The 7,455-nt window shown below is 39.5% G+C and overlaps 2 long non-coding RNA genes across 3 annotated transcripts in view; one reads left to right on the forward strand and one right to left on the reverse strand.

The window, feature by feature from the left end:
• The window catches only part of LOC111744194, a 44,045-nt gene that overhangs the window by 21,776 nt on the left and 14,814 nt on the right, over positions 1-7,455 (reverse strand). The gene's annotated exons all lie outside the window — the stretch shown is intronic.
• LOC111744195 overlaps positions 1-7,455 on the forward strand; it is a 21,533-nt gene that overhangs the window by 8,708 nt on the left and 5,370 nt on the right. The window contains exon 2 of the long non-coding RNA XR_002782048.1: positions 2,144-2,346. This is a non-coding gene — a long non-coding RNA (uncharacterized LOC111744195). The remainder of the gene's footprint in view (positions 1-2,143; positions 2,347-7,455) is intronic.

Here is a 7,455-nt window from a genome sequence, read left to right on the forward strand (position 1 = left end):
CCAAGGATTGGGGAGAATGAAGAGCAGCTATTGGTGAGGGCTGCTGGGAAAGGGATAGCCCCATATCCTTTGGGAGAGGCTGATTTCTGTTACAGCAGGAAGTGCAAGGAATGTGCAGTAGCATTGCAAGTATAGAGATGTCTATATTTGATGAGTTGAGAATAACAATAGAAGAAGGGCTGGAAGGCTGGGTCAAAGGCAGAAGCTTCCAGCTCTCCTGAGGGAAAAATATTTTCGTATCAATCAACAATTTTGTGATGTGGTTGAACCAACAGAAGAACATAATGTTACAAATACATACGTTGTAAAACAGAAACTATAACCAATGTATGAATAACACTTATATGCACCATGTTTAATAATACAACATATTCATGCACCACATTTTAATCTTATTAACCCTAAGGATAAGAAGATGAGTGATATCAGATGATAGAGAGGGCTTCCATGTTGGGTGATAAAAAACGATAAGAGGCACGTGAGGTGTGATGGCTTTTGCAGGAAGTAGGAGCTACCAAAATGTTGGTCCCTATAGATGGGAGCATTTGAGCCCCACTGGTCCAGGAGAGCAGGCCAGTGATAGGATTAGCTGATCCCATTGAGGACGGCAATGGCCTCTGATGAAGGGAAAGAAGAGCAGACTCCAGGACCCCAAGAATGGGGTACAAGAGAAAACAAGGTAAACCACCTACCTCGAAGGACAGGTGCCCTAAGAGAAATTACACTATATTTACTCTGCCATCCAAATATTTAGTTTGCTAAACATAGGCCTCAGGGGCAAAATGTCCTTCTAAAGTTTCTTCATGAAAAAAGATTCTGAAAGAAAAGGCAATTACTAATACAAGTGACAGCAAGTACTAAGAAAGAGAAGAAGAGTGACGGTATTTCTGAATAGGGATTCACAAAGGGCTCTAGTTATATCCTCGGGGGATGATTAGAGTTTGCTCTGCAACATGCAGAACAGATGAAAAGTGCCCAAATAAGGAGTGCACAAAAGAAACTTGACAAAGACTAATGGATCACTACAAATCATTGTATTAGATCCAAGTGAAGGGACCCAGCAACCAGGAGTTGTGCATGCTCTGGGGAGTGAGTTCACTCACTGCCATTCTGAACTGCTGAGAAGATTCTGAGAGAGCTAGGGAGCTCTCCCACCTTCCAGGGAGTACCAGTCAAAGACCCCAGAAGTAGGCAACACACTTAAGAACCAAACAAAGATTAAGAAACAAAGTGGACAGGACCAAAAATTGCCTTTATTTCTATTGAGAAGAATTTGCCAGTCTTTTAGAGAAACAGAGATCAAACAAGACCACATTTAAGCAATACTGTTATAAAAGACATTATTGTACTAATAGTTAAGAAAACTACAGTCAGATTCATCCACAATATTCTTCTCAACTATTCTTCTCAATTACTGCTTGCAAAATTCTTCTCAACTATTGTTTGCGAAATCTTGAGTTAAAGAGCACATCTTTATGATTTCTTAAACATATAAGAAGGCACAAACAATAGATTGGCAAATTGATTACATTAAAATTTAATACTTCCATGTAACAAAAGGCACCATAAGCAAAGTTAATAGCAATATGAAGAACAAAACAAGCCACAGATTGGGAGAAGATATTTGCAATGCATACAAGTGATAGAGGATTAGTATCTAGTATTCTAATACATGAAAATCCCTCCAAATCACTGTTTATATGAATGAACAATTGGAAACAAACTAGATCTCTATCGAAAGAAAAATGGATGAATGAATTGTAATGAATTCATAGGAATAACACTAAAATAGCAGTTCAGAATAAATGTATTATGTGTCCAAGTATCAACTAGTACAAATTTTGAAAACAGAATTGGGAAAAGATGTAGGTTGAAGAAATATATATGAAATGTTATCTATATAAAATATAAAGCACTAAATACTGAGCATTGACACATAAACATTTGAAAATATAAAAACATGATGGAATAAACAGCAGGTTAGAAGAAGGTTCCTCCTGAGGAGAGAATGGGCGGGGGGGAGGGATGAAGGAGGAACATGAAGAAGTTTCCACCATCTCTTCAAAAAACATGAAGCAGATATGTCGACACTTGTAAAATCTGGATGGTATATGCTTATATCATTCTCTGTTCTTTTTTGTAGGTTTGAAATATTTCATAGAGAGGGGCTCTCTATGCACTCCGAATCCCTGTCTGAGCTTGGGCCACTCTGATCTACTTGTTGGTCCCTAAATGGTCTGCTAAACCTCTCTTCTTCAAAGTGGGGTCGGCAGCTTCTCAGAAATGCAGATTCTCAGGTCTCATCCAGATCCGCAGATTCAGAACCCACAATTTAACATGCTCCAGGTAATTCCTATGTACATTAAAGTCTTAGCAGGCTCGTGGAATTACTCCTGCTGTCTCTATCCCTCTGTTCACTGCCCCCATGACCGAGCTCACTGTCAGGATGTACTTCAAGGACTGCCTGTTCCAAGATTTCTCTGAAACCCTGTCTGGCTCAAGAGTCATCTATGTATACTGTATACCTACTTTTCTCAAAACAGGCATCATTATCATCATCTGCTAACTGGATCATGAATTCCTTATCAGTCCCTAGAGCTTTTGGGCAGTTGTCCTATCACAGTTTATGGCACGTGGCATAAGGTCAATGAATGTTTTATGAATGAACAAGAATCTACACTTTTAGATACCAGAAAGGGCCGTCACCCATACTAAACTGTTCATTCAGGGAGTGGGACTGTCTGATTCTGGAGCACTTAAGTACATGGAATTGATTACTTATTACCTTTTTAAGCTCTAAATCTAAAATAAATTAAATTTACTTTAAAATTATCTACATTTTAAAAAATGTGCATGTTTAAAATTTTATAACAAAGTGCTATTTTTTTTATGGCACATCTTTGTAAATTGATGTAAAAGATATCTCCACTTTGAGAACTCTTAATCTTTTGAGAAGTCTTGGCCCCATTTCAAAGCTTGATGAAAGATGTGGACCTTCTCCCTAGATAAATGCACATAATTATATAATTGCAGTATCCACAAACCCCAAGAAAGGAGCTTCTGCCCTAAAGTGGACAAGCCGTGTCTGATTCTCTTACCTTGCATTGTAAGTTTTCCACTGTCTCAGGAACAAAAATGTGTTTGTGGGAATCTTTGACAGCAATCTCATTTCTTTTGCTGATAAAACAATTCCAGCAACCCACCATCACTGGCTGGTAAAGTGTCATTTTGAAGTGTTTTAAGTTTGAATTAATCCCACAGTTTCTACCTCTAGGTGTAGAAGACAGGAAGTCACCATAAGAATATTTACTGGTCAGAGGCAAATCATGGAGTAGGGGTGTGGGCCTGAGTGAACAGCGAGACCTGTCCTCAGTTACCTGGACCAAATAGTATTTTATCAAGTGGCTTTATTTTTTAAAGAGAGATAAAAAAGAGTTTAAGTAGTAGTGGAAATATTTTATTCAATTTACAAGCACCATCTAACTACCGCATGGCTTAAGTATAACAAACCAGTAACACGAGAAGGAATCAAGAGATGGGAGGGGCACTTGCATAAGACTCTGGTGATGTAAGACACCCAGATCATGAGGTTACAAGCCCCCAGATTGGTGCTCATTTGCCTCAAAGAAAAGTCCAACAGCCATCCCTCTCATAAAGTGACCCCCAGTCCCTTCGAAGAAATACCACCTTCTAGCACTAGTCATCTCCCTGATATTCAGTCATTGGACCTGTGAGTACTTCAGAAGAAGAATATAACAATGAGTATTTGCGCCATTTTTTAACTTTGCAAAACTCACTTCTATTGGTCTAGCATGTTAATTACGTTGTCAGAAAGAAAGAGAAACGTCTTCCTCCACTCAACCCACAGACCCCTGACAAGTCCACAGAGCTGTGACAAGCACCCACAGAAACCACAAACCCGTGCAGCTCTTACTTAGTGCTGAGTCATGGGGAGCCTGGGCTGTCTATTGCCTTGTTTGTGTGGAGCTCTTAGATGTTTGTGAAATGATTGCCTGGAAACATAAGTCAGCTCTTCCTAGACACTGAGTACTGAGGCCTGAGGTTGATGAAAACAGTCTTAGAAATGTTGACAAAGGCTTAGAAATTTCAAGCAGGGTAGAGTTCAAAAGAGGCTAGCCTTTCCAGAAAAATTGCCTCTATTTTAGGGATTCAAATACTAATTAAGTTCTGGAGAAAAATTGAAACTTTAGATGGGTAACATTTTTATTCTGGATTTTAAGTTACTTTAAATACTGCACTGATTTTTTTTTTAAATAAGCCAAATTCATCAAAATAATAGAAATGAAAGATAATGAAATTTGCTTTCACCTGTGGCTAGTTAACTAAATTAATTGGCACTAACAGGAGAGTCAATGTGGTCCTTAGTGGGATAGCTGGTTTTTCCTTGTTTTATTCGTTCCTTCATTCACCATTGATTGAGCCCCTACTAGGTACAAAATATAAAGGATACTCAATTGGGTCTTCAGGGAGCTTGAAGTTTCAGGAAGGGACACACAAAGAACCTATTTTAATTCACTATTTCTTTACAGAGATATGAAGCTGGAGAATGATCAAGGAAAATGCCCTATTGATTGTGTATCTATAGTTCTATTATTGAACATAAGGTATTCTACACACATTCTTTTTCTAGGGAGGCGGTGTCAAGGATTTATTAACTGGGAATCAGAATTTATTAACTGAGCTCTAGTCCCAAGTTGGCCTCTGATGAACTCTTTGATTTAGGTCAAAGGATTCAATTTCTTTAGGCTTCAGTTTCCTCTCCCAGAAAACCGAGGCATAAAGTAGATGACTAGACATTCTGTTTCACTACATTATTTGTTTTCATTCAAAAAATGGTGTTTATACAGAAAAAAAAATGCGTCGATGTTAGATGTTCTGTTCATCCCTCTGGGGACAAAATCAAAGTTGTGACAGAAACGAGGAGCAGCAGCAAGGAAAAATTGCCTAGGATCTAGATGAACAAGCCATACAACTACGGAGAAATTCAACAAAGCACCCTGCAATGGCAGAAGGTAGGACAGGGCGAGAAAGCGGGGCCACCTGTCCAGAGCGGCTGAGCCAGACGGAGGCTGTGGCAGAAGCCTCTTAAAGGGACCACATGAGTGAGTAGAATTTTGTGGTGACAGACCAGCTCGCACCAGTGCCTGTTCAGGGGGTACAGGGGGCACCAGGGACTTACAGGGAGACAGTCGGAATGAGGGCCGAAGTGAGACTTGCCTGATATGGAGGTGCCGGTGGTATCCACTGTTCTCTGTTGAATCCTCCCCTCTACTAGTGCGCGGGACACAGCACCACCATAGCTGTGACATCATTAAACTGGATAACACAGGTCGTTCCGCCCAGAGGATTCCCTGACACCCCACCTACCCCAACTCGGGCCCCACCCAAGCCACATCCAAGTGTATCCTCAGTGAGTCAAGTGCTCCTTGCCGAGACTCACACTGGTGGAGGCAGCTGGCCTCAGTTTCTGGTGTGGTCTTTTGAGGCAACTATAAGCACAGCACCTGTGGATTGCTTGCTGAATCTTAACAGGTGGCTCCAGAGGGCTAGAGGCTTGGGCTAAGTTTGGCCTGCAGCTGAACCCCTCTCAGGACTGTGCCACTGGACACCTACTTCACAAATCCACACTGATAAGACCAGGAGACTTATGAGCTTTGCTTAGCACATAGAAACTGACACGGAAAGGCAGCCACAATGGGAACACAAAGAAGCAGAAACCATATGACAGAACAGAATAGAGATCCAGGTATAATGGTGTCAAGTAATCTAACAGATGCAGAGTTCAAAACACTAGTTATAAAGATGCTCAATGAGTTTTGGGGAAGTGTAGAGAACTCCAACAAAGAGATAAAAATGGAAATGGAAATGGAAATTATAAAAGAGAACCAGTCTGAAATGGAGAACACATTATCTGAAATGAGAAGTATATTAAATGGAATAAACAAAGGAATAAACAAAGTGAACAAAGAAGAGAATCAAATGCCCTCTTCAGGAAAGCCAATCAGGACACTCAATCAGAATGGCAAGAAAAAAGATGCCAAGACCTTAAAAATAATTCAAGGAGGATGTGGGACACTATTAAGGCTCCAAATATTTGATCGGCATAACAGAAGAAAATCAAGATGTTGAACAACTGTTTGAAGAAATAATGATGGAAAACTTCCTGAACCTGATGAAGGAAATGGACATAAAACCTCAGGAACCTCAGAGAATTCCAAAAATCAGAGATCCAAAGAGGCCCACACCAAGACACATCATAAATAAAACGACAAAATTTAAATACAAAGAAAGAATATTAAAAGCAGCAAGAGAAAAACAAATAATTACTTATAAGAGAACACCCATAAGAATGGCAGCTGATTTCTCAAAAGAAACTATGCAGGACAGAAGAGCTTGGCAAAAAATATTTGACAGGATGACAGGATCTATAACCAAGAATAATTTATCCAGCAAAGCTATCTTTTAGAGTTGAAGGACAGATAAAGAGCTTCCCAGACAAAAATAAGCTAAAGGGATTTATCACCGCCAAGCCAGTGTTACAGGAAATGTTGGAGGGACTTCTTTAAAAAGAAAAAACACGTATCAAAAACAGGAATAAGGAATGGTAACAACTACATTCCTATCAATAAGTACCTTAAATGAAAAAGAATTAAGTGCTCCAACCAAAAGATGGAGTGGCTGAAAGGATAAGAAAACAAGACCCCTACATATGAAAAGGAAGATGATGGAAAAAGATATTGCTTTGATAGACCTAGAAGATATTTAAGTCAGACAGAAAAAAATAAACAATATATGATTTCACTTAAATGCGGAATCTAAGGAATAAAAAGAACAGACCAATCAAAATCAGACTCACAAATACAGTGGACAGTTCGGTGACGGACAGAGGGGAGAGGGGTTTGGGGAGCTGGGAGAATGGGGTGAAGGGTTAAAGACGTACAAATTAGTAACTGAAGGATAGTCACAGGGATGAGGAGCTCGGCATAGGGAACGCAGTTAGCATGAATACACTGGCTAGGTGGAGGGTCAGGAGAGGGAAGGAGCAATTGCAGGGATCATTTTACTAACTATATAGATGTTTAACCAATGTACTGTATACTTGAAACTAATTAAATTTTTTTTAAAAAAATTGTGTTTTCCTCCCCAGGAAAGGGATAAATTATGAATTTTTATTGTCTTGGAAAAAAAGTAATCATAGAACACCAAAAAAAACAATAACAACAAGCTGCTTCTCCTCTTACATTTTGACCAACCACCACTGGACCTTAAGGTCCATATTAAAACAAATGAAAATAACCCATTCCCCCTTGGCCTGAACATAAGCACAGTGGCTATTTGCAAATCTACATAAAGGCCTTAATTAGTATTAGTTCGCACTTGGTTTTAAAACAAAATAGTATCTCTTAGCAACAGAGAACTTCAAACAGTGAGGCC

The sequence above is a fragment of the Pteropus vampyrus genome, unplaced genomic scaffold (genome assembly GCF_000151845.1).
Source record: "Pteropus vampyrus isolate Shadow unplaced genomic scaffold, Pvam_2.0 Scaffold129, whole genome shotgun sequence".
Taxonomy (NCBI): Eukaryota; Metazoa; Chordata; class Mammalia; order Chiroptera; family Pteropodidae; genus Pteropus; species Pteropus vampyrus.